The sequence below is a fragment of the Anthonomus grandis genome, chromosome 3 (assembly GCF_022605725.1).
Source record: "Anthonomus grandis grandis chromosome 3, icAntGran1.3, whole genome shotgun sequence".
NCBI lineage: Eukaryota > Metazoa > Arthropoda > Insecta > Coleoptera > Curculionidae > Anthonomus > Anthonomus grandis.
In genome coordinates, this window is record NC_065548.1 from 7,420,101 (window position 1) to 7,441,713 (window position 21,613).

A 21,613-nucleotide genomic window follows, 5' to 3' on the forward strand; every position below is an offset into this window, starting at 1 on the left:
AAAAAATTACATTTCACAATCATAAACAACATGGCGTATGTGACGTCATAGTATCACTCCTCCGACTCAGCAGTGACATATTATTGACAGTTGACAGTACGGTTTATCAAACGGCGCCATCTTTTGGGCGAATGATTCAGCTTGCCCTATTAAATTTAGTGTGGGTTTTGCAAAAACGATAATTTTAATATCTTAAGTGTTATCTGAGGTCAGTCTGTTTGGGTATATAACCTGTTAAAAGGTATACTTACCACCTCGCCCCATAAAAATGCATTAAAAAAGAAAGAAAAAAACACAAAATCGGTATTGGCCCAAGTTGGCATTTTTTTCGCTGGCCCCGGAGACGGTTTTATCGTGGCAGTTAACAACATTAAGTCTGACAGAAATGGCACGTGCATTATCGGTGTATATAATTTTATTCCGGACCCCGGTTAACCGTGCGTCCCACATACCGGACCCCTGATAATAGTATCTGCTTATTCTTCGCGGTAATTTTCTCGCGATGCATATTAAATTGCACTTTTATTAACGTTTCTTTACATTTGCGTATGTTAATCGTATATCGTCGTGGGCTTATATTCCCCATAAAAATACACCAAATTTGGACGGAATGTTGTTGAGTCAGCCAAGGGAGTAAGAAAAAACAAAATTGGCAACACTGTAAACACTAAATAAGAAGTGACATTTTGTGTCAACTTCTTACCCTTTTCTTTTTGGGAGTATTTGAATCTAGTAAGTGATTAAATGACTATAGGTTAAAATAGTTATTATATTTTTCAAGAATGCTTGGAACATTACGTTTAATCACGTTTTTTATTATCATGGTCACTGTCACAGATCACACTTTGACAATAAGCTCCTTGAATTTAAATGACAAGTGACAGTTCTGCTCAGAAGTGACAAATGAAATAAAATTATATTTCTTTAATTAGTTATTATTTAAATTTCTTATCTTAGTAATAGTAATCGAACGATGGACTTCTCGGAGGACCATACAATGGTGGTATAAAATTCATTGATCGGACCTCTTTGATTCATAAATGAACTTCTTTAAATATAATCATGGAGCCTATTTCTTGAAATAATTGAAATATCACTTGTCAAATGTCATCAGATGACATTTAATAGCCATTTTTTTAGAGACTAGAATTTTTTGATGGGCAATAAAGACCAAATCATAGGATTTCAATAACCTCTTTGTTTTTAATTTCAAAAATTGAAGACTGTCACTTTCATGGCATTAGGATTCTTGGATTCGAACGATTCAAAGTTATGAGAACAATAAAACACATATTTTAAAGTGCATGGCATCTATCCCAAATTAATTGAATAATGCAACAGCAACTATCGTAAATTCTTAACTAAATGCAACTTTCTATTTCGTTGTTGTAAACATAACCTACCAAAAACTTTAACTGCTTTTTTTCCCTACAATTGGCACCACTGAAATTTGCCAGAGTGACCAACATCGAAAAGACACAACCACGCAAAATGGCGGCCACCTAATAGTGGTCATTTATTTCTCAATGGATTGGCAGTCCAGTTATATTTATTAAGTTCGTAATAAAGTATGTACATACTTTTTAGTTACATCATTTTATGTCGTTCTGATCATTTTCATGGACATTGTTTTTAAGCTATATTCTAACTTAAAACAAATTATGTGCCAGAGATTAGAGTTGTTAAAATGGGTATAATAAAAACCAAAATATAAGGTTTCAATAACCTTTGATTTAATTTCAAAAATTTAAATAAAACACATATTTTAAAGTGCATGCATCTATCCTAAGTTAATTGAAACAAGTACCAGAAAAATATCAGAACTACTGCAACTATCATAAATTCTTAATGAAATGCAACTTTCTATTTCGTTTTTGCAAACATAAACTCTCAAAAAACTTTAATTGTTTTGTTTCCTTATAACTGGCACCACTGAAATTTGTCAGAGTGACCAACATCGAAAAGACACAATCACACAAAATGGCGGCCACCTAATAATGGTCATTTATTTTTCAATGGATTGGCAGTCCAGGTATATTTATTTAGTTCGTGGTCTATAATACATATATGACGTATATATTCAATGTAAAATATACAGCGGGATTCCGTTAAAAATTTACAATGTTGGAAGTAGATCTTGGCTAATTGAAATGAAACACCATAACATATTTAAATTCTATGAAAAAAAAACTTGAAACTAACCTCAAACCGCATCAAAAAACTGCACCAATCGCGAAACTCTATTATAAACTGTTTTTCCAGTCGACATGCAAACGCCTCTCTCTCTAATACATAATCAACAAAATATATTTATATATTTTTTTTATTAAAAATAGATTTTTGAATTTGGAAAATGTCGACGGGAACGTTGATCTCCCAAAAAACAATTTCGAATTAAGAGTCCCAAGCACAATAAGCCAATAAAATTGGTTCGGCTCGCTCTATACTATAAGGCCGGCCTTATGGATCAACTGCACCAATCCCGTTAACAAAAAAAAACAGTTATTCTGAGGGGGACAAAATGCACCCATCCTTTTAAGTGGTAATTTTATCTACTCGGAATTAAAAGCCTATACTATAAAGTATTTAATTAGAAGCCTGAAATAATTTTTTTTTTTTTAGTCCCTATTTGGATATATATTTATGGACAAACTGCCCAACTTTTATAATTATTGTTCAAAGAGATTGTATAGATGGCGCCTGTTGGTGATCCTCGAGGAGTCTTAATGTGTCACGAGCGAAAACCGTTAAAAATACTTAGAAATCTCGATAATTACCGGGCCCGTGACATTTTGGACCCGGCGCCAAACGACCATCATATAATAAATTTGATGTCTTAATAAACGAGTGTTATGGTTGTTGACCTCATTAACGAATTTTTGCACATTTGACAACCCCGGGGTTCAACAGGCTGCATACAAACAACCCCTTTTATGGCATGGATGCTATAGACTACACATCCGCCATCTCGGTGACGTAACAATCCCTTTAACACTGCCAAATAAAAATAGTATTTATTCCATTCATTTCACAGAAAAACATCTTAAAAATACACATTTCTACTATTATTCATCGGATTGATATACAACGGCTAAGGAATGTTGCCTGCGAAGTATTTTTATTATCTGATTTTGGTTTGGTAAACAAGGTCGTAACCGTAACGCGAAGATTTAAGAGGAAATCCCATAAGCAATATATATATATATACGTATTTTAACCGTTCTGCTTAATCGCGATGTTACATATCAGGCTCGAAGGACCGAAATATTATCAAGAGATCCCGCGCGTTTCTCTAACGCATGTCGTATTAGGTGAGGTCAGTTCAAAGAGAACAAACAATCTTTTATCGTTTAATGAATGGAGTTGATTGGCGCATATTACAAACTGCGCGGCTATTTTATTAACAAAAATAATAGTTCCCGCCGAGGCACTATTTTCCTTTCTTAAGCGTAATAAAAACCTTTAATTTAAGTAGGGGGTTTATTTGAAGCATGAAGACGCCATCTTGTTTTTCTCTTGGGCACCAGTGTGACGCCACTCGTCAACTGACAGTGACAGTATACATATTAAATCCGCATAATATCCTTTTTATTAAGTAAATTTTATGCGCTCATCTTAAGAACATATCTTAAAAAAATAAATAAAACAAATTAATGTACATTAAAGCCATTTGCTGCACTAATATTTCAAATGGGCATTCTAATTAAGACTTGTATACAAATAAATGAAGTCGTCCTCGGGTTTTTTTTTCGCTTTTCGCTTCTAACCTGATGTTTTATTTATTATATTATACATTCAAACATTAATAATAATTTGCAACTTTATAGTAAAGGAGCAGATATAATTGCCGCATGCGAGCCCGGCAGTTACTTTGTTGCAACCTGACATTTGTGTTTTAAATTACAGTCGGTAATAAAACAACCTGTGACGTAATAATCGGCTTTTAAGTAACTAGTAATTAACTTTGTGACGGGTTAAATGGTGTGCGTCCTTTACAGTTTTTATTAGAACAATTGATAGCTGTCATTTTAAGGAAATGGCCATCTAGAATAAATAGCGTTAGCAGCTCGGACCTGAGTAGCCAGATAAGTAAGAAGAAGAAGAAGGTGGTGACAGCCCAGGGTTGTCACCATGTGGGTTTTTTAATGTAATAATGTACAATATGTGCTCGACAGTCATGTAAATGGCAAAAACTAATTCTATTTCTATACGGTGACCAGTTCAAATAAACAAAACTTTTCCAGACTGGTCTATAATTGAATTGTTCGATGTATGCACTCGAGGATACTTAAACCTGGGCCATTAGGCGGATCTCCTAAACAAAATCCGGCTTTCGTATAAACATATTATTTTGTAGGAATGTAGAAATTGTAATTGTTTAAAAATAGCATTCGAAGATTGGGTTTATGTCCGGACGATGTCAAACACAGTTACGTAAAGTAATTGGGATGAACCGTTCGTTTACGTGGGAGAGTCATTACAGTATAACGTAATTTTTTTTTAAATTTATTTTTTATATTTATTATCCCGCTCGTGCAATTTAACGCAATTTCAAGCCCTTAAAAGCTAAAGAAAAAACTGATAGATGACACTTGTGTAGTAAACCAACTGTCAGTTGTCACTCAATTTACAATTTAACCCCTAAAGCTTCATTCTGAGTAGGGCGAATTTCGCTGATTTTAGACAGGCAATTTTTCATCTCGCACATGCGCATATTTAACCTATACACATAAAAGCAAAATTCGTCTACGCGAAAAAGCGGATATTCGCAAAAAAGTCAAAAGGATTTCAACTATTTTGCGAATTTTTTCTGTCAGCTGTCATTAATTGTCAGTTTTTTTCTTGTTATATTATGACGTAAATAACAAGGTACAGGAACAATAATCAATAATGGAATACGAAGACCTAGATGCTGATAACCCAGTAACATAAAGTACATTATGAAGGCCATAAATAATAATTTCTGCTGTTTTGTAGATTTATTGTAACATTTGTAACAAAATGGTGAAAATTAGCTTCCTGGGCCAACATTTTCAGGTACAGCAGACTGAGGATGAGACTCCAGATCCACGGTTTTTATGAAACATATTAATTTAAAAAATACATGATAATATTTTCGTAAATAATAATTGTAGTAAAATGAGCATTCATCACTAAATAATCTTTTTATATCCACATCGCAGAAAAGCTAAAATTTCCCGCCGCGCATATTTTTAAATCTGGATTTGAAACATTCTGTCAAAAATCCGCGCCTAGTCAGAATGAAGCTTTTGACGTCAGAGTTGCCGTATGACAAATGACATTTCTGCCCAATGGCCTGATCAAGTGACGTCACCTGATCCCCGCCGACTCTCATTGGCTACGGCAATCGAACATACTATGTCCTACATTTTTATTGTCTTCTTTGTCGCCCCTGTAATCTTTTTTATGTCGAGCCTATGTTATGCCAAAGATTTTTCTTTATTTCGTTGTTGACAATCACCGGCCATTACCACACACACACCCAATTTTCCCTCTATATGAGCTTAACTAAGGCGGCGTAGTCCTGCTCATTTGCTGCTTTTCCGACGTCTAATCCGCTCTCGTGATTGGTCACTTTTAGCATCTTAGAAAAGTACTTAAAAAAAAAATCTCACATCAGAATGAGTTGAAAATTGGTCAAAGTGTTTCTTATTCGATTCCGCTCAGATTTACCGTAACATTCTGACGGTTTTTTTAAGTACTTTTCTAAGATGCTAAAAGTGACCAATCACGAGAGCGGATTAGACGTCGGAAAAGCGGCAAATGAGCAGGACTACGCCGCCTAGGTCGTGTTCAAGTTTGACGTTTATCAATATTTTCACCCTTCCCCCCTCATATTATTTGACATTTAACAGACGTCCAACGATGTCAGTTGACAAACCGCTAAATTTACAAATCTATTACGGTGTTGCCAGTTTTGGATGATATTAAAACAATTTCTTTTTAATAAACATGTAAGTAACCATGCTGCGTATCATTACATACGCAGCACCTATATGGTGGCATGCGGCAGAAAAGAGGACTGTAATACAGATACTCAACAAAACACAACGAATAGCATGTCTGGGCATAACAGAAGCGATGTCAACAACGCCGACTGCTGCCCTTGAGAACCTGATAGGACTAAGCCCGCTACACTTAGTGGTACGGGCTGAAGCTATATCGGGGGCGAAAAGACTGCTGTCAAATGGCGCAACAATCCTATCGAAAGATGGGCACAATGCCTTATTTGACAAGATACAGGACCTTGGGCGTCTGGCCCTAAGAACAGACAGAACCAAGGTCACATACCTAGACAAACCTTTTGTCATCAAAGAGAAAAGGGGACCACTGGACGCAGAAGCGGACAGGCTCAGGCAAAGAGGTTACTCAGTATGGAACACGGCAACCAAACGATCCAAGATCGAGGTAGCTCTGGGCATGGTGGAGGACGAACAACAGGGTAGACAACTCATGCTAAACCTGGGCCTGGAAACAACAAATTTACAGGCAAGCATAATGATCTGATGATCCAACTGATGAAAGAAGGGCTGCCAAGAGGCAAAACCTTCGCAATTTTCACAGGAGACCAGGCTGCAATACTTGCACTACAACAGTTCGAGACTAAGTCAAGGACTGTGCAAAGCTGCTGGGAGGATCTCAGGAACCTCGCCAAAGCGCAAAATAGGCCAGAGATAATCCTAGCAGAGAATATGGGCAACAATAAGGCTGCAAGAAGGGCTATCCAACTTGCAACTCAGGGAGCCAGCAACAGCCTGGTAGGCCCTGAACCAACATGTTGTGTCAACGATAAGACCTGGAAGAGGGAAATCGGCAACTGGCTAACAAACCAGAACAAATCCTACTGGGAACAGCTGCCAAAGATGGAATAATCCAAACAACTTATAGGCAGCCCACCCTTCAAGAAGGGTGAGAACATAACTGCCTCTCCAGACAACAACTGCGAAGGGTCGCGGGGCTATTTACAGGCCATGCGCTCAGCAGGAAACACCTGCATACGCTAGGGAAATCAGTTGCCTCGCTATGTAGGGGATGCAATGAGGAGGACGAAACAACTCTTCACATACTGTGCTTCTGTGAAGCATTTAATCAAACCAGGGCAACATTCCTGGGGGAAGAGAAACCCTCACCAGAGGGTATAAGAAATCTACCACTGGGCACAATCCTGGACTTCCTTGAAGCTACAGAATTGAACCTGTGGGACTAAACATATGGGACACAATAGGACTGCTTCTTAGCAGACCGCAGTGTAGGAAGCCACAAGGCACCACCCAGCGGTGGAGTTTTAGTGGGTACAGGACGAAACAGACTCGACACTGAGTCCCAAACTACTGGAGGCGGCGCCGCCTAACCAGTGTTTATAAAGAATTTCTCCACCGACCCTAAAAAAAAAAAAACCATGAGGGGTTTAAGGAGAATAACTGTAATCAGAAATTAATTCATGTAATTTTCTTTATTAATTGCAATAATTTTTTTGGGTCGAGCCATAATTTTTTTGACGTTTGACTGATATACACGGATGACAACTGACAGGCGTAAGAACGGACCGCTAAATTTTCGTTACTATGACAGAGCCTTCATAAATGACGTTATTGACGTTTCAAAATAGATGTTCAAAATTCTGTATTTTAAACAAATATGCGTGTTACTCGGGTAAACGTAGTAATTGATAAAAATTAACAGACCCATATGGGTTGCGCATAACTAACCGCTCTAGCGTTAAACCTATTGATCAACCCAATTTGCACCAATACCCATTCAATCTAAATATTGATACTGTTGAATGCATTCAAGTTGCATAATCCGAGGTATTCAGTAACTGTATACGATGCAAAGCGTAGTTTAAAGAGATTTTACGACTACAGTTAAAACTAAATTACCTTTAAAAGCTTTATAATTTGACTGAAATAGGTTAGGCTAATTATTTCTTTGTTTTTTTTTTTTTTATTATTTTTTTGTTAGAATGGGACGTCGGTTTTTATAATTACAATACGCTCCGCTGCTTTGTATGTAGACAAGCTGAATTAGCGATTGAAATATCAATTTTTTCTTTTGCGTAACGGGATTTATAGTGCGGTTTAAATTGTTCTTTTGGGCGTAGCAACAGTAAGAGTGATTGCCAAAATGTGGAAAAGAAGATGGCGCCAATAACCAACGTTAAGAAAACGACAAAAAAAAATTTTGACAGACGTCACAGTGACAATATAGACTCGCGTAATGGCTAATTGTATAACCCTGGCCGATTGTCGCCATCTTGAAAATAGAGATATGTCCTGATAAAAGACAATTAATACATTTGCCTTGTATAGATTTAAACAATGAACCAGTTATATAAGTCTTCTATCACTGTCTAAATAACTATAAAAAGAAGAACAGAACCGACATTTTACGGCACGCCAAACGGACATTAGCGAAAGCAATTTTAATCTGCGCCAAGAAGAGATTAGAGAGGAGAAAAAGTTCGTTTTTTTGTTCTTTCAGCGTCGTTGTTATATTCTCGTCTAGGGTCCATTAATAACGTACATATAACCAACGAAAAATCGGTTTAGAAGCCCGATTTGAGTAAAAATGGACTCGCGGCAGGTGATTCGTTATCCGGCGCGACTGAAAAACATAAAAATCTTCATAATATACCTGCAGCGACGGCGCTAATTGATGGAAATAACCGAATTTGGGTTTGTTTTATTTCACGTTTTTTTTTTGGCGTTTCTCTCGTTTGAATGATTTTTATTGTGTGTATTTTGGCACATCGACGTCTTCAGTGTCTTCGTATGGACTTTTGTCGAGTTAATATAATTTATTAAATGTGTAAATGAGTGTGGGGTGAACGTTACGACTGGACATAAACATTTTTTTTTTTTAAGTTTTATAGAGGTGCTATAAACCAACATTTCAAGGAAATAAATTATTCTATAAATATAATATTATGGTTATTATACTTGTAGAAAACGAGCGTAAAAGTCAAATTGGCCGACGCATATAAAATTGTGAACATTTTCCAAGATGGCGGCCATGGTTGCACAATCTTGTCAACTGTCTTATTAACTGGGTCCAGTACGTATGTACATAATACAGTACAATTAACATTAAAAATGTTATTAAGAATCTCGCAAAACTAAGAATTATTCTAAAGTAATTTGTGATAATGAAAATGGTGATGATATCAGGTACAATTTCACACAAAACTTGTCCAATTTTTTAAAAATTTGAAAAGCCTCTTTATGCGTATTATCTGTAAGAATTTTTCAAAAATCACTTCATTGAAGTACATATTTTTTTAGTATTAAAATAATTTAATTTCTTTAAATAGCATGTTATTAGGAACAACCACTTTTGAAATAAGGTGTTTTTTTCCCAATAATTTGGTATGATTATTTTTTAATTCGGTGGATAAATATGGTAGACGCATTGAATTAATAGAAATAGCATAGAAGGCTTATGATAGGCCTTGATATCTTAACTAGGAGGCTGCGTTTTGACGCGTTCTTGAATTATTTTTTAATTGACATAATACATGACATCTTGTCAAGTTCAATTATTACTCAAATAAATTTGCCGCAGTTTTTTGAAAGTATTTTTATGTTTACTAATATTTGATATGTTTACTGACTGTATAACTGAAAAACTGATTTAGGTAATAACAATGAATATTATTTTTCCGTGATTACTTTAATTTTCAATGCACTTACGGCACGTTATTTCAAAATTTAAAAAATTGTATTGAGTATAAAATAAAAAGTAGCAAATACGGTATCATTATTCTCAGAATATTATTTTCTGTCAAAATACGTAATAATATACCAATTGTCCCATTTAAAACAAAAAAGTTAGTGTTACTTCATGTTTTTTATTTATTTATTTATTTATTTATTTACGGACTTGCCATTTTACAATAAATAGAACTAATTACTAAATACAGTATAGATATACATTGCTATACAAAAAAAAATGAAAGTATATATCACAATATATGCCTTAAAGATCCTCTAAATCTTGCCTCTGAAGTTCCAAAAAAATCTACAGATTGTTGCATAGAGTTTGCATTATTTAACATTCTTGTAATAGGGTTATTTTTGCCATAATTTGTAGAATGGTAAGGAACATAAAAAACATTAGTATGCCGATTCCTTCTTATAGGTACATTCAGACATACAAGATTTAAAAGATCTGGACAATCAATTACACCATTAATAATCTTGTGAAGTAAACGAATTTCAAGATTTAGTCTCCTCCCTTCCAAAGTATTAATATTAAGTAGCGATCTTAATTCACTATAAGAATAATCATCTCTGATATAACCACACCTGTAACCAATATAACGAACAAACTTATTCTGCACTCGCTCAATTGCAGTTACATGTGTTACATAACAAGGGTTCCAGATAGGTGAGCAATACTCCAGAACACTTCTAACTAGCGAGCAATATAGTTTCTTTATCGTAAAAATTGAAAAGTCCTTACTAGACCGTATGATGAAACCTAACATTCTATGAGCCCGAGAGATAATACCCCATATATATGAATATCAAATGATAATTTGCTGTCCAATACAACACCAAGATCCTTCATTTCATCGGTAACCTTTAAGTTAGTATGGTTGATGGAATAATTGTAAGAAATAGGACTTTTTACTCTTGAAAATGATATTTGATAGCATTTTTTTACGTTAAGGTCCATATGATTTGCTTGACACCCTTGACACCTTGAAGAAGCTTAACATCAGTCATTGTTCTAATAGGCCGAAATATCTTTACATCATCTGCAAACATTAGTACCGAGCTATTTTTTATATTTTGAGGTAAATCTAATAGGAACAAATTGAACAGAAGGAGACCGCAGTGTGATCCTTGAGGTACCCCTGATGAAACAATTATAGGTCTAGACACCGAACTACCATATTTGACTCTCTTCATTCTATCAGTTAGAAAACTATTTAACCAATCAGCTACCCTACCGCTAATTCCCAAGGCCCTTAACTTTGCAACCAAGAAATTATGGTCCCCTCTATCAAAGGCCTTGGAAAAGTCAGTATAAACAGAGTCGACTTGGCACCCTTGCTCCATATTGCTTAAAATAAAATTTATGTACATTAAAAGACTTGTATTGGTAGATCTATTTTTTATGAAACCATGTTGCTCACTATTAAGTATACCACGACAATCACTGTACAGTTTTTTTCACTGTACAGTACATGTTAAATCGGAAGTAAGCAAAAATAATAAAATATGTCAAAAGTTGCTCTTATGACTATTCTATCGATATACAGGGTGTCCAATTAGTGCGATAACGGACGATAGCTCCTTATACAGTGATACAAAAAAAACATTTTTTATACAAAGTTACTTTACTGTCTAAGGTGCATAACATGAAAATATTTTTGGATATACAGGGTGATTCATAAATGTGATATGATACACAACGTTTTTAATTTAAATGGAACACCCTATATTTTATTGCATTTTTGGATTGCTTTAAAAATTCTGCATACCTTTTATCAAGCATCGTCTATACCAAAACTTACCCGTTTGTGAGATATTTAATATTTTATAAAAAAATCGACGTTTGCACGTCTCCACAAAAACAAAAATAATTCACTCATTTGGGATCCTACAAGCCAAATCTTTTGTAGGTTGTTAGTGCATACTTTGATCGAGAATTTGATAATATTCTACAGGGTGTTCGCAATACTCTATCCAAAACCAAAAAATGTAAACAACCATATCTTATTTTTTTCAAATGGAATGACCCATATTTTTTTATCTTAAAATGTTCACAATATGATAAGCTTTCTTTTTTGTTAAGCATGTCCTATACCTATCTGTAATAGTTATCGAGTTTTTTACACTTTTTCCTAATTTCACCCTTAAAATTCACAATAGTCGCGTTTTAATTTAAAAGAAGTTTGCTTAGTTGGCCCTGGAAATAACAATTACACAAAAATCAAGCTTTATTACTTTGACAGAAGATTTAGTGTTGTCAGTTTATCACTAAAGCGAAACATTTTTGCATTAAAAATGAATTTTTCGAAAGAGGATATGGTGAAAATGATTTACTGTTTGGGTGCAAGTGAGAAAAATTGTTTACTGGCAAGTAGAGTTTATGCACAGAGATATCCGGATGCGGAACGACATCCAAATCGATTGGCATTTGAAAGACTAAAGGAGAGATTTGAAAAAACTGGAAATTTAAATTATGAAATGTCACAAAGACAAAAAACAGGGGCAAATCCACAAAATGAAATGCTTGTTATGCAAGCCCTAGTAGAAAATCCGCATGTCTCTTGTAGGCAAATTGAAAGGCAGTTGGACATTAAAAAATCGACTGTTAATAGAATCACCCGGAAACATAAATTTCATCCATATCACGTACAGCTTGTACAAGAATTAAGCGATCAAGGTTTTGCTAATCGCCGAAACTTTTGCCGCTGGGCTTTGCATCAAATCCAACTGCAACAGGACCTTTTTGACTTTGTATTGTTCACTGATAAAGCGACATTCCATAAAAATGAATTTGTAAACCGACACAACTTCCATTATTACAACGATGTAAATCCAAGGCATGTGATACCACTGGATCATCAACATAGATGGTCACTTATTGTATGGGCTGGTATCATTGGGACAAAGCTTCTTGGACCATATTTCTTTGATGGGGCAGTGAACGGTCAGAACTTTCTACATTTTTTGCAAAATGAATTCGAAGAAGAGCTGGATGATTTACCGTTACAAACAGTAAGACGAATGTGGCTACGATTAGATGGAGCGCCTCCTCATTTTAGCCGTGTTGTGAGGGCCCATCTAAATGACCATTTTCGAAATAAATGGATTGGCAGGAGAGGACCAGTTGCTTGGCCGGCCAGATCTCCTGACCTCACAAAACTCGATTTTTTCTTGTGGGGGTTTGTGAAAAATCGGGTTTATCAAAAGCCTGCGTTACCACCAAAAACGACATGAAGCAAAGAATTCGGAATGTTTTTCAAGAAGTAACTAGAGAAATGTTACAGAAAGTAAGCAGTTCTTTTGTTAAACGAATTCGTTTGTGTGATCAACACCAGGGTGGACCTGTAGAACATTATTTATAGTTTAATGTACATACCTTTTTGGTTTAGTCATTTGTTGTTGTTATTGTTCACAATTTTAATTTTTTTTATTTAAGGAATATTTTTTTGTTGATTTTTCGATTAGTTTTAAGATTTTATTATTTGGTAAATTTTAAACAAAATTTCTTTTCTGTAGATTTTGGTATCATTAAATTTGTTGTAATTTAATAAAATGCCAAATTTAAAAATGCTTTTCAATCCGTTCCATTTACTATTTTTAAAGTTTTCAAACGATTAGCAAAATCTTTATCAGATAATTCTTGCATAATCTGTAGGTACCTACATAAAAACATGTGATTCTGTTAACAGTGGATTTTTGAATTATATTACTGTGCTTGCCAATAAACAGTAAAGTTACCTCAATTGCATCCAAACAGTTGAAACAGTAAATCATTTTCACCATATCCTCTTTCGAAAAATTCATTTTTAATGCAAAAATGTTTCGCTTTAGTGATTTTGAGTGTATCATATCACATTTATAAATCACCCTGTATATCCAAAAATATTTTTATGTTATGCACCTTAGACAGTAAAGTAACTTTGTATAAAAATTTGTTTTTTTGTATCACTGAATAAGGAGCTATCGTTCGTTATCGCACTAATGGGACACCCTGTATATAAATTTCATCTGTTTATCTTGAAAAGTAAAAAAGTTATTAAATACAGTATACAGTCACGCGGTATATGGTTTAACTACTTTTATTTAAACCATTTTGGAAATATCAGGCTCGAAACTTTAAAAACATTAAATATTAATAGAATTATTTGTTTTCTTGTAAATGTCAAACAATAACAATGCAACCCCTACCAAGATTTTCAATATATTATTTTTATAAAGTTTTGAGCCCGGTATTTCCAAAACGCGATTAAAAGTATCTAAACTATACAGGGTGTTACAAAATTCGGTGCAAATATTTTAAGAGAGTATTATTGGAATTAAAATACGACTTTTTTTTTCCTATAAACATGTGTCCTAAAATGCACCCCCTCAGAGCTACAGCCCGCGCAAATTGCTTGAAGAAAATCGATTATTTGGAACACTGATTACAGTTATACGTAAAATCTTTTGAAAATTTGCAAGTCCTAATTGTTTTGGGTCCTCTTGACATTTTCCGTCCCAAAAATGGTATAAACCCAATCTTATAAAAGGATTCAGTGAGCTTACCCTTTTGACGGCTTTCCAATAAGAAATTTGAAAACGTAGAACACCATCTAATTATCCATGAAGAAATCTAAAATTATCGTTTTTTGCTTTCTGGGATAAAATTTATTTGATTTGACAAAAAATAAAACAGTCACAGTGCACTTCGTTTTTTCTAATTTAAGAAATTAATCTCTCCCTTTTCGTTTATCAGCGATTTTCCCGAAAAAATGCAAGAGACAAAAATTCTATATTTTTACATGGCCAACTAGATGGTGTTGTTAGATTTTTAATTTTTTCTAGTAGGAAACTTAAGATACGGGCCATCAGAAGGGTGGGCCCGCCTAAATCCTCCTCTAAAATAGGATTTACACCATTTTTGGGACGGAAAATAAAAAGAGCTCCCAAAAAATGGAGAGATGTATATTTTCAGAAGAATTGATGCATAATTGTAGCTACGATTCCAAAAAATCTATTTTCTTCGAGCAATTTGCGCGGGCTGTGTAGCTCTGAGGGGGGTGCATTTTAGGGTATATGTTTATAGGAAAAAAAGTCTTATTTTAACTCCAACGCTCTTAAAATATTTGCACCGAATTTTGTAACACCCTGTATGGTTTATTTGTCGACAAAATTGAACCTACAGTTTGTGGATAAAGTATCGAAAATCGAACCCCTAACACACATAAAAAAAAACATAATTTCAAAAAAAAAATAATAAAAATTTACCTGGCAATCAAATTTTTCCAAACCGACCGAGATGGAGCCACCAGAAAAAAATGAAAAAAAAAACAATCGGGAAAAAAAAGACCCACTATGATGTATACACGCGAGTATCCAACGACAGTCGCGTGCCTCCGGAAGAAGCGAAACCGCGAATAAATACAAATTTACAATCGCACACTTGTTGCAGCAGGAGGCCGCGCTGCCGTCAGCAGCGTCGTCGTCGTCGTCGTCGTCAGCGTCGTAACTCTCAAAAGAACGGATTTTCGAGCGGCACTGAGTGAGTGCGCTCCCGAGTGGCACACGGTGGTTCCTCTACAAACCACACCGGAAAAAAAAACTACCAGAAAAAAAAAATAAAAAAGAAAAAAAAGCATAAAATTAAATAAAATCCGACTATGGCGGGGCACATGCACATGCGGCGCGAGTCGCGCAGCGGCGGCAGCAGGAGGAGAACCATCATCGACAACAGGTGAGTGCACCTGCGACTCGACGCCCCACGTCCGCAGCCGGATGTTCTGGGGCGTCGCGACGTACACTACCGCTCAAAAGTATTTGCCCACATAATATGACAGTTTAAAAGTTATAACTAAAAAGAATAAACCCATCAGCTATTCTTATGAAACGGTTTATTTATAACAAAATGAATAATATAAACAATACATATTTCAATTAATTAAATTTAAGAAAATCAAATTTTGGATTCATCTACATGTCCGCCTCGATTTTTAATAACAGCTTCACAGAGTTTCAATTTGTCCAAAGTTTTCTGAGGTATCTTGTGCCACTCTTCTTATATGATCCTCCACAAGTCTTCTTTTAATGTGGCGCACTTGTCTATCCAGTTCATCCCACAGTAATTCGATAGTATTGAGGTCTGGTGATTGTGGGGGCCATACCATAACTTTCACGATGTTGCTTTTGTAATTGACCTAAATATTGCTTGCACAATTTCGACGTGTGCATGGGGTCATTGTCATGTTGAAAGATGAAGTTTTCCCCAATTATTCGAGTACCAGAAGGAAGTACATTGACACTTAAAATTGTTTTGTAACCCTCTTTTAGAAGAATTCCCTCTATTCTAATTAGATCGCCCACTGCAGGTCCTCCGAAACCATCCCACACCATCACCGAACCACCACCGTGTTTAACTGAGGCCACCGTACAGTTCTCAGCGACCCCTTCATTGGGATAACGGCGAACAAAAACTCGCCTCTTCGTTCCAAAAACCTCGAATTTCGACTCATCACTCCAGAGAACTTTCTTCCAGTCATCAATGGTCCATTCTTTGTGTGATTGGGCCCACTCAAGTCTTTTCTTCTTATTTACATCCTTCAGTAGCGGTTTTGATACAGCTAAACGTCCTTTAAGACCAGCAGTATAGAGTCGTCGTTTAACTGTCGCAACACTGACCGCTTTTTTACGCTCCTTGTTGATTTTTGCTGTGATTTCAGGGGCGGTAAGGCGTCTATTGCGTTTGCTTGTAATTATAATATTTAAATCCTCCTTTGAAGTTGTTGCCTTTGGCCTTCCCGATCGAGGTTTGTTGCTAATAGTCCCCAAGTAACATTTTCTCAAGCAGTTGGTTTTTAAAGTTGCCTTTTAGCCGCACCAAGGTTCTGCAATAGTTATTGGCTTGCTTGATGGAACTATTTAGGTTAAATTTTGTGCTAATAGGAACTAGGAACCTTAGGTAAATTAAAAATCTAATTAGTTCTAGTCAAGTGTCAACAATAACGTTGTTATGGCCATAAACGAGGGCTTGATGGTTTTTAGATAATAAGGTTTTGGAGAGGTTATAATTCAGCATTAATTTGGCAATCAAAATTCCAATATAGAACGATTTTAGCATTAAAATTACCTATTCAGAACCATATGGTCTTGAATCAATTGCCCAACTATTTGGCACTTTATACGGCCTATTCCGGAAAATATAGCATTTTTTAACACCTAAAGGACTTGCTAAAAGTCATATGGATAATAAGATAACTTTATGGGATAAGGTTTAACCAACTAGTCACAATAAAACACAGTTTGTGGACGGTCGCGACTATTAAATCCTACGTCATTTATTCTTAGAATACAGGGATGTCTTGGCACAAAATTGTAAGAAGTGGTAATTTTAAAAGAAAAGTGAAGCGAAATTTCCAACGAATTACAACTGGTCAGGTAAATATGACAAATAAAATATTGACAACTTTGGTAGATTATACCGTACCAAAAAAAATTTAGTTTGCAATAGATACACCGGAAGAAGATAATTCTCGTAATTTAACTGATGGTGGTCTTGGCATTGAACCTAATCCTCTAGAATCAGATATTCACGATGCCAGTACCAGTGGCTTAACAGAAAAACAAAAATATGAAGTCTCCAAAATCCAGACTGAAAACCAGAATGTCCAAAAACCAGATCCTGAAAATCGGTGAATCAATTACCTTTATTGTTGAAGCTTTTTTTTTTAACTTTAAAAAGTCAAAACCTATTAAAAAAAAGTAAAATTAAATAAAAAATGTAATTTGTTATGACTAGTGTTGTGAATATTCACGACTTATTCGTGACGTTTATCCTCAACAGCACGAATAAGCATGAATCCGAACGTTACTCAAAAATTTAAACGATCCCATAGCGTTAGCGTTAATATTAAGTATAAACGTTCCTTTAACAACAAGGTGTTGATTTTCGGGGATTCACATCGTATTAATTTATTGGAAATACATACAATCTTACAATGATTAAATTTCTTCAATTTTTTTGTGGTGCTAATATACTTTGAATTGAAATATTGCATGAGTGTGTTAAAAGAAAAATGATTTGGTACTCATAACCTCTAAAATTGCAACAATCTGTATTTATCTTTATCAAAATCGCTTTGCCTATCTTTATTATATGAACTAAAATGAACTTACCTTTTTATGTACCTAAATACAGCCCTGTATGCAATTTGAACGATAAAAAAACACACTTTTATTTTCACAGTAACTGGAACCACCAAAACCAAACGCAAACTGAATTGCAATAAAGAAGACTCAAGAAATCCCGCGTAGTAATAAATAATGCCAATAGATACTACTAAATGCCTAAAACCCATTTATTGAAATTCGCCCAGACTTTGCCAGCTAATTGGTTATTAAAAGTGGCCTATAAGTCCTGGAAGATGCTAGTTAGCACTGTTTTAGCTTTTTTTAAAACCCACTGGCATTTTTTTAAGCCTTTTGTCCTACGACATAGCTTTTGATACTTACTTAAGTTATTATAGCAGCTTAAAAGCATATCCTGCTAGGCGTCCATTTTGAAGAAAAAATGTAATTCTTCCATTTTTATAAGCTATTCAAATACAGGCAAAAATAATGTAATATGTAAACAATTTAGATAATATATGGACTAATATAAGACACTGGAGCATTTAAGTACATATTATCACTAAAGCATCTCAGAAATAAAAATATATTAATTTTTTATTTTTTTATTGGCACTGAATAATGTTTAATTTGTAAGATATCAAAGGCGCGCGTGTTTTACAGTTAAATTACACCCAACTTTTTCAAGAAACTGGTGTGCGCAATGAAAATCGGTCATCTATTCCAGTATAATATATTTTTTTCTAAAATAAAGTCATACTTACTCAAAAAGGCCGCCATTGCTTTTTATTTTGGCGTTGTCTTATTTTTACCCTGGCTGTATCATATTTAAAACTAAAAGGTCAGATTTTTATACTTTGGTATCTCTGAAATACCATATTTAAAACTAAATGGCAAAATTTTAATACTTCAATATGTATCTGAAATGCCAAAAGCCGGCGAACAGGCCAAACTATATAACCACCTAAAAGTCTAAAAGGACTTTGCTAAAGGGTTGTAAACAGGTAGGCGTAAAAGCTTTCAGGTTCTACACAGGTTACTTTTAGGCATCTTCGGGTTCGATAAAGGTTATTTCTATTAGCTATATAGGTTCTGTGATATGCGATCTGGTTTCAAATTGGCCAGGGCCTATTGGCAACGACAACCTCTTTAGGACTGGGTCTTTTTTTACTACAGGAGGTTATGCGGGCTAATAAATAACGTTGTTTGTGCTTAATGGCATAATCAATAATTTTTCTTAAACAGGTTCTAGGAGTTATTTATAACCTTTTTAGAACCTAAATTGTTACTTGGGTCCCCTCTCTGGTGAATTTCCTAACATTATAATCGACAGTCCGCCTTGGAATTCCCAAATCCGTCGAAATTTGACGGTTAGTCTTTCCAGCCTTATGAAGTCCAATGATAATACCTTTTGTTTCTACCGATAACTCTTTTGTTTTAGCCATTTTAAAGAATGTTGAAAAACCAGCAAAGAAACGGTGACAATCGTCAATAAGCAAGCGAAATTATTTACTAATGTTCACAAAATCAATTCTTGAAGACTAAACACATTTAAATGTTATCGGAAACTAGCTGTAAACAGATTAGTTTTTTAGAAGAAGTGCATATTTTCACCACATTGTTTGTTATTTGCAAGACTATTTTTAAATACTCAGTGTTTTTCAACGAACCATAGTTGCTAGGTATGCTGTTTAAGCATATATGCAATTTACAAAAGAGATACAATCTAAATATAGGTATTAGTATCTAATTTAAAATATTAAAAAGAATACACGGTGGGCAAATACTTTTGAGCGGTAGTGTACCTGTCGGACGCATCTGAAGATGAACATCACGATGATGAAGCATAAAATCCTTTTTATCCACGACTGTTCTATAATTTGTTCATTACATAAAGTTTACATTGTATGCAGCGGTCGTTTGATAGATCCCGCAACTGTTGCCGCTATCGTTTTATTTCAAGGAAAAAGTTCTTCGTATAAGAAAAACGTACGATTGAGTAATTTACGGTTTTTAAATTTTTTTTAGTTTGTTTAGGAAGTTTACCTTAAATCCATTAAGTTAAAAGAAAAAATTTTTGGAAAAGCCACTCTTTAACAAAAAAAACGAAAATTTATGTTGTATATGAACCACGATTTTCCTATAAGCTCACTTTTATAATCACTTTTATATTGATCTAAAATATTTTTACTTTATTTCTAAATTAAATAAAAAAAAAACAACGAATAAAAACACAAGACTTTTTTTAAATTGTTTACCAAATTGCCTCCTTTAATTTACGAACATTGATGTTTCTAATTACCTGTCAAATTATTGACATTTGACACGCAACCCAATATAGGAAATCATACTATAAAGGCTGAGACCACGAACTTAATAAATATACCTGGACTGCTAATGCATATTATGGCTCCTATACCCGAAAATGACCACTGCCTGGTGGCCGCCATTTTTATAGTGGTTGTGTCCTTTTGATGTTGGTCACTCTGAACATTTTCAGTGTTGCCAACAAAAAATATATTAAGTAACGGTAATGAAGTTGAGGACAACTTCTTCAGATTCTGTTAGAATTGGATTTGATCCTGTTTCATGAAATTTTGCCACCAAGTTTATGACGTACGTTTATGATGTACGTATGGGATAAGTGTGCATCTGTATGTAATTCATTGTAGAACAAAAATTTTAAATAAAAAAAAATTCAATATAAGTTCATATTTTATTTTTTGTGGAATTAAGGAATACAATTTGAGTAAGTGTTCTAGACCTATAGGATTCCTTGGCGGAGACAACACTTAGGATTTCCTTCGAGAAGTTTGAATATCCTGTAAGAAAACTCTTTATTTAATTCAGAGAACGATGAGACAAGCTCAAGGTCTTTAGATCTACTCCAAGGCGTAAAACCAAGATGACTTAATGGCATTTCCAAGTTCTTTGGTCTCTGATTACTTTGGGTAATGGTTTAGAAATTCATCAGGATCCTTATGTGAACTTCTGGTTCATAATCATCACCTCAGAATGTATTTTCGCTTTACAACTTGCTCCAGAATATGAAATTCATGAGACAACGATACTTCATTGGGTTTTTGGAACTTTCAATAAAATTGCAGTGATCCATGATGTGTCTTGTGTATAAGTGATTTCACATTTTGGTCCCAAGAGTACTTAATCTTTAATTCTCTTCTCTCAGGTATTCTGAGCTCGTCATACAATACCTGTGGTTATGTGTTTAGTAATGTTACAGCCCAGAGCTTATGTAATTATGCGTTTGCGCTAATTGTTAACTATACGAAGAATGGTGTTGTTGTTGTTTGTCTTGATTTTTCTTGTACATTGCCATCTTTTTCCCAAATAAAATCCTTGCTATCAATGGGCAGGATAACTAATGTAATTGTTTGTATTAAATGCGATTTTAATCATCATTTATCATAATTAATAATTATCATCATAATCAATCATTTATTTAAGTGCTCAAAAAGCAGATATTACAATACAATTCATTTTATGAATTCTTTCATCTGTAACCGTAACTTTTTTGTGAGAATAATTACTGATGTCAGGCAAAATTTTAGGTACCGTCACTTTGCCAAATCTATGTGCAAACTTTTATCTTTATATGTTAAAAATACTTTTCTGTCATCCCAATTAGTATTAGAATCTTTAGGTATTAGCAATAGTGGGATAATCAGCAATACACCCTTGATCGAAGATAGGTCTTCGATTACGCCTCAACTAGACCAATCTATAGACACCCTTGCTATTGGATCTTCTTTTTT

The 21,613-nt window shown here is 34.6% G+C and overlaps 1 protein-coding gene across 2 annotated transcripts in view; it reads right to left on the reverse strand.

Moving 5' to 3' along the window:
- The window catches only part of LOC126734038 (follistatin), a 47,943-nt gene extending 32,709 nt beyond the window's left edge, over positions 1-15,234 (reverse strand). The window contains exon 1 of one of the 2 annotated variants that reach the window (XM_050437556.1): positions 14,988-15,234. The gene's annotated coding sequence lies outside the window, so the exon portion shown is untranslated. The remainder of the gene's footprint in view (positions 1-14,987) is intronic. The other variant, XM_050437557.1, reaches the window with a different exon arrangement.
- Positions 15,235-21,613: the final 6,379 nt, after the last annotated feature.